We start from the raw sequence: 11,403 nt of genomic DNA on the forward strand, positions 1-11,403 counted from the left end.
AGTTGGCTCTTTTGGAAAGCAATATCTGAAAGTCACAGTTGAAGTTTCTTTGTTTATAATGTTTTCTTCTCAGAATGTAGTGTCACAGAACCCTTAGATTACTACAGATCTTATCATCTTAACATCCAGAGATCTTAACATCTTCTAGTTAGTGCCTTTGTCTATAATTAAATGCCTATGTTTAAAAAATCAATCCTCTGGAAGATACACCAATCTTTTAATGATCTGTTTTAATACTTGATACCTGTAAGTGAATACTCCTAATATCTATATCTGACCAATAGATGTAGATATTAGGAGAATTTATGTATAAATTATATATAAAGATATATAATAAGTAAAGTATATAAATACATACATATATACCTCCAATATATTATATACTCCTGGTATATAAATAGGAAAACTTGAGAGAAAATTAACCTAAATTTCATGGCCTATGCATATCTCAAATCTGCAGGATTATATGGTGATTTTAAGAGCAATTGTTTGAACTTTGTCCCATCAAGATTTGGAGTCTAAAGTTCCCTCCCTTTGAACCTGGACCAGCTTTAGTGACTCTCTTATAATTAACGAAGTTTAGTAGGTGTGAGCTCTCTAACTTCAAGGCCAGTCAGAAAACACCATGAAGCTGGCTACCTGGCTGTCTTGGAAAGCTCACTCTGAGAGGTCAGAAACCATGTAGTAAGTCTGATTATACTGATACCACAATGCCGGAGAAGGCAAAAGTACACACTCTGGTCAACAGCTAAGCCTCCAGCCTATAATCAACTCCAAGTGTCAGCATTTGAGAGCCATCTTTGACAGTCTACCCATTCAGACTTTCGTCTGACTGTGTCCCAACCAACATCTGAGTGCAGCCATATCAGAGACCCTTAGGGCGAATGGCCCAGCCAAGCATTCCTCAAATTCAAATCTGTAACATGAGAAGCAAAGTGAAATGTTTGTTTCTATAGTTTTGGGGTTATTTGTTAGCAATAATAACCGATCAGTATGTGCCAAGTGCTCTGCTCTGCGCTCAATCAACTCCTTTAAATCTTGACACTAATGCAGAGTAAGTGTTTTTTCATTTTAGAGATGAGGTGTTGAAAGTGGTCACCGAGAAGACGTGACTGCCGGTTGACCCCCGAGCTGCACCTGGGCAATCAGAGGTTCCCCACCCCCTCCCCTGTCCTCAGAATGTATGTTCTGCCCATCATTCCCACAGTGGGAGCCAATTTCAAGGATGGACCCTTGAGAGAGCAATGTGTTGTTAAGACCATCTGGACAGTATATGTGACTGAACCCTATTAAGACCTCTATATGTTTTTAAGATTCTGGCAGGCGGGTGTGGAAATTTACTCTTCTTGTGGCCGTGCAAGACAAGTCTTCATGTAAGTTCCCTTGCTTCTTAAACCTACCACCTACCAATATAGAGTGGTCTGCCTCTTTCTTCAGTCTCTCCTTGCCCTCCATGGATGGGCGCCAGTTTCAAATTCCACCTGGGCAACTCCGGGGGTCACAAACCAAGATGATGAAAGTGAGTTTCAAAGACGTTAACACTCTCCTAATGGCATGCAGCTAAGAAGAGGCAGAGTTGAAACTCAAACCGAAGCCTTGCTAACTAACTGTAACCTGAAAAATGGGATCTAAAGAGTCTTATATTTGTAGAGTAAGGTCCACTCCTTAAGCAGGCAACATACCTGATATTGATTGAATTAGAAGTACCCATATTTAACTAAAATAATTAAAACACTTTCTAGAGTTCAGCATGTGCAGGCTGGAAATGAAAACTTTGGATGAGAGAGCCCTAGTGAAAAACAAATTTAACTATTACCATATGAACACTGTTGCCTGAATAGTGATGGTGCCAAATGGCTGAGCGAAAGGTATTGGAAATAATCAGTAACAATTTTTGTAAAGATGTTTTGGCATAAAAATGAAGAGCAATTTTATTTTGAAATACTGAGAAGCATGAGTGAAAATATAATTAGTACCTGTAAAAAGTGAATAATTCCAGCACTTTCTTTTAAATGACCTTTGATTAAATTCTAGTTCTTCCATATGCCATTACCCACTTAACCTAACATAAAAAAGGAGAAATCAGTTGTTGTGTGTTTTTTTGCCTTTCATCTCCTTTATACATCTACTGTCAAAACAGAAATATCGAACTTAAACTACCATATCATATGCCAAGACTGATTGAGGGACTATAATTATTTTTGTTCACACACTAAATGTATTTTTTATTTGTTCTGATTATGTATGTGGTTTGTAGTGTATTTATACCAAATGAAAGCTCTTTTCCATTTCTATATTCTACTTCACTTATGCCGTTTTTTACATATTAAGTCTGAATACTGGCAAAGAAACTTTTCATCAGTAATTACCCCTTTACCTCTCTGACTGTTCTTATATCTCCTTCTGAGGCTTTTTCCGTTATCCCTGTATGATATTTAACATTTGGGGAATAGGTTGGATGTTTAGGGTACATTTATTAGGATTTGGTTTGTTTGCTCCATGGTTCTTGAGTATTCATACGTGTAAGAATCACCTGGGGAGTGCATGATTAAAACTGTAGGTTCCTGGGCCATATGGCCAGAGATTCTGATCTGAAGGGTACAAGGTGGGGCTTAGAGATTTATATTTGTAAGGAGGATTCTAGGACTTTCTTTTGCAGATGGTCTGAGTATCATATTTGGATAAACACTGTCCTAACTATAATGCCAGTAATTTCAGTAACTGCTATCAGATTGCAGGATGCCATTTACTATAAGTTGCTAAGCATGTAGACCTCATCCATATAAAGGTATAAAGTTTCTTAAATGTAAAAATATTTTAAAAAACTTTCGTACTTTAAAAACATTCCTCAAAATAAATAAATGCTTAAAGTAAAACCAAATATATTTATTATAGCTATATGAATTATTAATTAAAATACAATTTTAGCAAAATTTACAGTATGCAACAACCTTAGCACAGAATGTATGCTTTATAATACTGATCATAATTATATATTATTATATATTTTATTACATAAAATAGATTATAGATAATATATATTCTATGTCATAATTATCTAGAAGACATAACAGTTATAATTATACATTAATTAAAATAATCATTGTTTAATGATTATTGTTTTATTATTTAATTCATGACAGTTTGCAAATAATAAAAGGTAGTCAAGGTTTAAGCAGTTACATAGTGCTCGCAAGCTGGTTGCTTATTTATTCACAGGCTTGCTATTATCTTGAAATATCAGAGGTTGCTATAAAACCTATGAATGCTCTTAATGACTTAATTGCTCTTAGACTTGATTTTTTACCTGTATACTCTTGTCTTTCAGATTATTTACCTCCAGTGTTTCTACATAAAATTTCTCCTCATAATCTACAAAATTGTCATATCTTTCTTAAAATGATCATCAAGTGAAATTAAAAATGGAAAGGACAAAGCCAGTAAAATTTCCCTCACAGCAATTCATTTTTGTATTAATTCGGCAACAAACCTATTAAGTAATCTCCATTACCAGATAGTCCCTCAGTACTCAGAATATAAAATATTCTATATTCTATATAAAATAACAAAGCAACTGCTCACTAAGATGTCTAATATAATAGGTTTCTGTACTTCAAAATCTGTTTTCCTGAAGTAATCATTTCTATTCTATATCCCTTCTTTGCTATTAAATTAGTTAGTGTAATATATTAAGAGAAGGAGCTTTGAAGTCTGCATTTGTAAGGACTCGACTCAAATCCTCTCTCATCAATGAACTGTGATGTGGAATAAGAATAATTTCTTTATCTATAAAATAAGGATAATAATATTTAATTCACAGAGGTTTTATTTTCAAAGTATTTCAAAGTTTTCAAAAATAAAATAAGGCAATGTGGAGGGCTCTACCTCCAGTATGACAGTGTGGAGAGCTCCGCGAACCTGCTTCCCAGCAAAACCAATAAAAAATGCTTAAAAAAAACCCCCAGCCATTTAAAGCCTCTGGAAATGGATCTAAGGGCATACAGTAAATGAAAAAGTATTCATTCAAGAAAATCTACTAAAACTTGGCAAGAGCAGCAAGAGTCAATGGTATTTGAACCAAGATCCACTCCCTGCTTTTCTCTTGAATCTTAGCGAGATAGAAACTCCACTCCAGACTTATGTAACCAAGAGTGCAAGACTCCCTCTCATTCTAGCTCCAAGTCAGAGGGCTATTTTCCTAGGAGGGGCAGGACAACAGCATTTCCCATGATGCTCCTGGTTGTCTCTTACTGAACCTAAGTTCTGAGCAAGTGTGACTGACAGGTGGGAGCTCCTTTCTTCTACTCAGCCCCCACTCGTGGGACAGAGACTCTACCTCGGGTACAGCACCACTGAGAATACAGAAGCCTGTCCTTTTCCTTGCATGTAAGGTGGAGGTTCCATGCTGAGAGAGGCAAGCTGAGAAAACCTGAGGCTACAGTTTGCACTCAGCACTCAGTTCCAAAGCTGTATGTCTTACCATTGTCCTCACACCTAGCACCGGAACCCTGGCTAATATATTTTGCCTGAAAGGAGAATCAGGCTGTATGTTAGAAAGCTCTGAATTTTTTCCCAAAAGAACTGACTTCATTTGCAACAGAGTGTGGAAAAATTTGAACCTTGGGGAGTTCTCAAAACCAGCAGGGGTTGTGGGAACAAACATTTGATAAGAGATTGGTAGATTCATTGGGAATATAGGCAAAAGTGTTGGCTAGCTGTTTGCCAGGAAGAGCCAGGGGAAGAGACAGTTGGGAAGAGCACTCCTTGGGTCAGAGCAAATCTCAACCACTGATCTTAGGAGCTGTCCCTTCAAAGCAGCCTAAATTTCACTGGATTGGTCTGTTAAACAATTCATGCCCAGGATATTGTTGAAAACAATAAAGCAATTAGTTGGAAATTATTGTAGTTTAACAGGTAGGTGTAGGCAGAGAAAGAGACAGTCAAAGAATGTTCTGCCAGATCATTGTCATCTGAGGGTGATGTGGGTTATCCAAGGCTGTGTGTTTTGATGAACAGCGTCAGAGGCTTCATGGAGTTGTGGGTGGCAGTGAGATGGGTGATATACTTCACAAAAATAGTACAGTCAATAACAATAACAAGCCCTGGAGGGAAGGGAACAGTACTAGAATTGCTTCAATGTATTATCTATAATGTCATTTCCAACAAAAAGATTATGCAAAGCAGCAAGAACATAGGATCCATACACTGGGAGAAAAGCAGACTGTAAGTGACCAGATGTCAGACTTAATAGATAAATACTTCAAAGCAGGATTATAAATATGTTTAAGAAACTAAAAGGAAACTATGATTAAGGACATAGTGAAAGGTATAATGACAATGTTGCAACAAGTGGAGAGTATCAGTAAGGGGCTATAAATGATAAAAGGAACTAAATGGAAATTCTGGAGTTGAAAGTTTCAATAACTGAAATGAAAAATCCATTGGAGGGGCTCAACAGTCAACTTGAACAAGCAGAAAAAATAATTAGCAAAATTTAAACTAGATTGATAGAGATTGTGCAATCTGAAGAGCAGAGAGAAAAAAAGAATGAAGAAAAATAAACAGATATTCAGAAATATGAGACAGTATAAGTACCCCAACACACACACAATGTGAATACCAGGAAAGGAGACAGAGATAAGAGCAAAAAATGTGTTTGAAGAAATAATAGTTGAAAACTTGCCAAATATATTGGAAGACATTACACATCAAGGAAGCTCAACAAACTCATAGGATAAATGCAAAGAGATCCACAAATAGACAAGTCATAATAAAAATGGTGAAAGCCAAAGGCATGGAGAAAATCTTGAAAGCAGGAAGAGGAAAATGCTCATTGCTTATAGGGAATCCCAAGAAAATAAACAGTAAATTCTCATCAGAAATAATGGAGGTCAGACAGCAGTGGGATAACATTTCCAATGTGCTCAAAGTCAAAACTGTCAACCAAGAATCCTACATGCAGCAAAGCTATTGTTCAAAAATGAAAGTAGAAAAAAGACATTAAAAGATAAACCAAAAGTGAAAGAATGTATTATTCACAGACCCATCTTTGAGAAATACTGCAGGAAGTTTTTCAGGCTAAAAGCAAACGATCTCATTTTTTCAAATCCACACAAGAAAACAAAGAACACTATAAAGGAAATTATGTAATTGTGAAAGAGAAGATAAAGGTATATTTCTTATCTTTTCTTCTCTTAACTAATTTAAAAATCAATTATATAAAACAAAACAATATGTATATAATGGATTGCTGAGCCTATGACTCATAGAAAAGTAATATATTTGCCATTAACAGCATAAAGGAGGTGGGTGGGAACACAGCTTAGCTGGGCTAAGGAAATGAATCCAGATGCTAACTTGAATCCACAGAAACAAATCAATACATCCAGAAATGGTAAATGATGAATATTCTTGGCCTTTCCCATAATCCCTCTTTGCTGAATGTGATACTGACTTTACATCCTCTGTTTCTTACCCTCTCCTGAAATCTCAGGTAGTTCCTGCACTGGTGTGCTTTTGTGATGCAAGAGGGAAAGAAAAGAGAGAAAAGATCAAGAGGCGGGAGCCAAGGATCAACAAGGGGTCCCTCTGCCACATTTCCCAGGGGAGCTGAAGACGGGGAGTTAAGAGAAGTTGTATGTGAGGAAAGAGGACTTAAAGAAGGATAGTTGTGGAATCCCATCAGGATATTCAATCAGTTTGCGTAAAAAAAAGAGAACTTATTTTGAAATTAACTTTTATTTGCTCATCTGCTCTTTTGATAGAAGCTCTCCAAACTACACTAGGTCTTAGGAAAATAGTACCTACTGCATTCTCTACTAGCTTCTGCTTCAAGTTTTTCATTAGTGATTTTTTTCATCTTATATCTTAGACATTTTATCACTTGGCTTGAGTGATAGTTTGTATTTTTACATCAATAATGTTAATTAATAATCATTTCATTATGTTATAAATAATATTAATTATTAACATTAATTATTAACATTTCCTAGACAGATAAGAGGCAGTTTGGGTAGTATAGTCATTTTCACAATGTTGATTCTTCCAATCCAAGAACATGGTATATCTCTCCATCTGTTTTTATCATCTTTAACTTCTTTTGTCAGTGTCTTATAGTTTTCTGGATACAGGTCTTTTGTCTTCTTAGGTAGGTTTATTCTTAGGTATTTTATTCTTTTTGTTGCAATGGTAAATGGGAGTGTTTCCTTAATTTCTCTTTCAGGTTTTTCGTCATTAGTGTATAGTAATGTAAGAGATTTCTGTGCATTAATTTTGTATCCTGCTACTTTACCAAATTCATTGATTAGCTCTAGTAGTTTTCTGGTACCATCTTTAGGATTCTCTTTATATAGTATCATGTCATCTACAAACAGTGACAGTTTTACTTCTTTTCCAATTTGGATTCCTTTTATTTCTTTTTCATCTCTGATTGCTGTGGCTAAAACTTCCAAAACTATGTTGAATAATAGTGGTGAGAGTACTATACTACCCAAAGTAATCTACAGATTCAATGTAATCCCTATCAAACTACCAATGGCATTTTTCACAGAACTAGAACAAAATATTTCACAATTTGTATGGAAACACAAAAGACCCCAAATAGCCAAAGCAAACTTGAGAAAGAAAAATGGAGCTGGAGGAATCAGGCTTCCTGACTTCAGACTATCCTACAAAGCTACAATAATCAAGACAGTATGGTACTGGCACAAAAACATAAATATAGATCAATGGAACAGGATAGAAAGCCCAGAGATAAACCCATGCACATATGGTCACCTTATCTTTGACAAAGAAGGCAAGAATATACAATGGAGAAAAGACAGCCTCTTCAATAAGTGGTGCTGGGAAAACTGGACAGCTACATGTAAAAGAATGAAATTAGAACACTCCCTAACACCATACACAAAAATAAACTCAAAATGGATTGAAGACCTAAATATAAGTCCAGACACTATAACTCTTAGAGGAAAACATAAGAAGAACCCTCTTTGACATAAATCACAGCAAGACCCTTTTTGACCCACCTCCTAGAGAAATGGAAATAAAAACAAAAATAAAGAAATGGGACCTAATGAAACTTAAAACCTTTTGCACAGCAAAGGAAAACATAAACAAGACGAAAAGACAACTCCCAGAATGGGAGAAAATATTTGAAAATGAAGCAAGTGACAAATGATTAATCTCCAAAATATACAAGCAGCTCATGCAGCTCAATATCAAAAAAAAAACAACCCAATCCAAAAATGGGCAGAAGATCTAAATAGACATTTCTCCAAAGCAGACATACAGATTGCCAACAAACACATGAAAGGATGCTCAACATCACTAATCATTAGAGAAATGCAAATCAAAACTACAATGAGGTATCACCTCACACCAGTCAGAATGACCATCATCAAAAAATCTACCAACAACAAATGCTGGAGATGGTGTGGAGAAAAGGGAACCTTCTTGCACTGTTGGTGGGAATGTAAGTTGATACAGCCACTATGGAGAGCAGTATGGAGGTTCCTTAAAAAACTAAAAATAGAACTACCATATGACCCAGCAATCCCACTACTGGGCATATACCCTGAGAAAACCATAATTCAAAAAGAGACATGTACCACAATGTTCATTGCAGCACTATTTCCAATAGCCAGGACATGGAAGCCACCTAAGTATCCATCGACAGATGAATGAATAAAGAAGATGTGGCACATATATACAATGGAATATTACTCAGCCATAAAAAGAAACGAAATTGAGTTATTTGTGGTGAGGTGGATGGACCTAGAGTCCGTCATACAGAGTGAAGTAAGTCAGAAAAAGAAAAATAAACACCATATGCTAACACATATGTATGGAATCTAAAAAAAAAAGGTTCTTATGAACCTAAGGGCAGGACAGGAATTAAGACACAGACTTAGAGAATGGACTTGAAGACACAGGGAGGGGGGAAGTGTAAGCTGGGACGAAGTAAGAGAGCAGCATTGACATATATACACTACCCAATGTAAAATAGATAGCTACTGGGAAGCAGCTGCATGGCACGGGGAGATCAGCTCGGTGTTTTGTGACCACCTAGAGGGGTGGGATAGGGAGGGTGTGAGGGAGACTCAAGAGGGAGGGGATATGGGGATATATGTATACATATAGCTGATTCACTTTGTTATAAAGCAGAAACTAACACACCATTGTAAAGCAATTATACACCAATAAAGATGTTAAAAAAAAAAAAAGACAATGACAAACTTGATTCAGGATTTAAGAAGTCAAAGTTGATAAGTTTAACTTGGAGACCAGAATAAGAGGATGTCGTTAATAAAGAAAGAGATGTTGGGAAAAGAAGCAGATTTACAGGGGGAAACAATCAGTTTTGATCACGTAATCTTAAAGATGATGTCCATTAGAAAAGTGATGCAGCTAATTCTCCTGATGTGAGAGAATCATTTATAAATAATTAATAAAGAGAATTGCAATGTGGGGATGGTCAGGGTATGTTCATGGACATTTGGAGTTTTGTAGTATCATGCTTTTAAGGCAATGACAGACAGAGTATAAAATGGGATTGTTCTGATCCAACATGATAATTCATAGACATTTTTAAAATTTTATAGCCACTGAAGTCTGAGAACTGTGTTATATAGCTTAGATTCTCAGAGATTGTTCCTGGAACACAGTAGGTACTCATACTGTCTGATGATGATTAGATTATTAGAATTATGCAGATCTCTGAAGAGGCAAAGATACTTTTCAGGGTCATTTGAACGCTGACTCTGCTTTCTTCCTCTGGATGGTATGTAGCCTTGCAGATGCTGGATTTGATACAAAAACAAGGAAAAGTCTAATTTATGTCAGCATTCACTTAAGTGGAAATGTATCGATTTTTAGAACAAACCCTCTATAGCTGCCACTGCTAGCACTCAACCCACGTCTCCTCCGGTCTCTACCATTTCACATACACAAGGCTGCAGTCAGCTTTTTTTTCTAACAGCTAGTACCTGTGTCTCTTGGTAGATGGATGCTCTCAGACCTTCAGATTCCCCTTTCTTACCTGCACAGAGATCTCCACTGCCTGGGCGCTATTCCTCTTGCCTCACCACCATGGGCAATGTGTAAGCAATGTCTGGTCAGAGAGGAACTAATAACTCAGTCCTATTGCCGTCTGATCTAGGATGATGTTGAGAAATGACCCAGAGTGTCTCCAGAGCTCCCTTGTGGAATTGAGCCAAAGTCTTTCCTGGGACTTAGCTTGCTATGGTTTCCTTGCTTGGCCTCCTTTCCTTCCTGATTCCTCTTTCCTACTCCCGGAAACAATTTTTCCTGGGAACACTTCCTAATAAAACACTTTACATAAGTCCTCATTTCGGAGTCTAAAACCAACTTAACTGAGGTGTATTAGTTTTCTATTTGCTACTGTAATAAATGACCACAAATTTGGCAGCTTACGATAACACGAATTTATTATCCTATAGTTCTGTAGGTTAGAGGTCCAACAGGAGTTAAAGCCAAGTCACTTAAAACTAGTGACTGGACTAAAAACAAAGTGTTGCAGGGCTGCATTCCTTTTTCAGGGTTTAAGGGGGGAATGTGTTTCCTTGCCTTTTCCAGGTTCTGAAGGCCACCTATGTTCTTTGGCTGATGACCCCCTCTCTCCATCTTTAAAGCCAGCAAAGGCTAATCGATTTCTTCTCACATCACTCCAACTTCCTCTTCTTCTCCCTCTTCTGCTTTAAAGGACACTTGGGATTATGCTGGGCTCACTTGGATGATCCACAATAATCTCATGTTAACTTCAGCTGATTAGCTAACTTAATTACATTTGTGATCTTAATTCCCATTTTTCCAGGAAACTTAGCACAGTCTCAGGTTCTGGATGTGGGGGGCTTCATTATTCCACCTATAGCAGTTGTTAAACCCCGAGTATAAAAAAGGCTTGTGGTGAGAAAAATCAGACTGTTTTCTCAGATCAGGCATTATTCTACTCTGTTCAAAGGGTTATCAGTTTCTGCCTTTTTTTTGGGAACTGGAGGCCCAGGAAAAGTCACATCAAGATAAATTACATCTGTTTCTAACTTGTTTGGTCCATCTTGCTTCTGTTAATTATTTGTGACCTTGGCTAATTAAGTTTGGAGTTTAATCTGTGTGTATCTGGGGAGGGTAGGGGAGTCTATTCTTGCTAATCCGCAACTAACACAAAAGACTGTTAAGTTCAGCAATGATGATTGTAATGCAGTATTTTTTTCAGCTTGGACATAAAGAATTAAAAGTGTGAGCAATACTTCTTTGCAAGCAAATTCTCTTTCTATCTCAGTGTTCTAAAAGAGATTGAGTAGCAACTGCTGGAGGATACTGTAATAAGAATTCAAAGTTTGACACTTCAAACTAATATAATATTGTATGTTAATTATAACAATGAAA

General features: G+C 36.6%; 1 long non-coding RNA gene across 2 annotated transcripts in view; it reads left to right on the forward strand.

Moving 5' to 3' along the window:
• LOC130708288 (uncharacterized) overlaps positions 1-9,116 on the forward strand; it is a 34,971-nt gene extending 25,855 nt beyond the window's left edge. The window contains exons 4-5 of one of the 2 annotated variants that reach the window (XR_009008484.1): positions 1,076-1,373; positions 6,494-9,116. This is a non-coding gene — a long non-coding RNA (uncharacterized LOC130708288). Of the gene's footprint in view, positions 1-1,075; positions 2,846-6,493 lie in introns of those variants that run through there. The other variant, XR_009008483.1, reaches the window with a different exon arrangement.
• Positions 9,117-11,403: the final 2,287 nt, after the last annotated feature.

The sequence above is a fragment of the Balaenoptera acutorostrata genome, chromosome 5 (assembly GCF_949987535.1).
Source record: "Balaenoptera acutorostrata chromosome 5, mBalAcu1.1, whole genome shotgun sequence".
NCBI lineage: Eukaryota > Metazoa > Chordata > Mammalia > Artiodactyla > Balaenopteridae > Balaenoptera > Balaenoptera acutorostrata.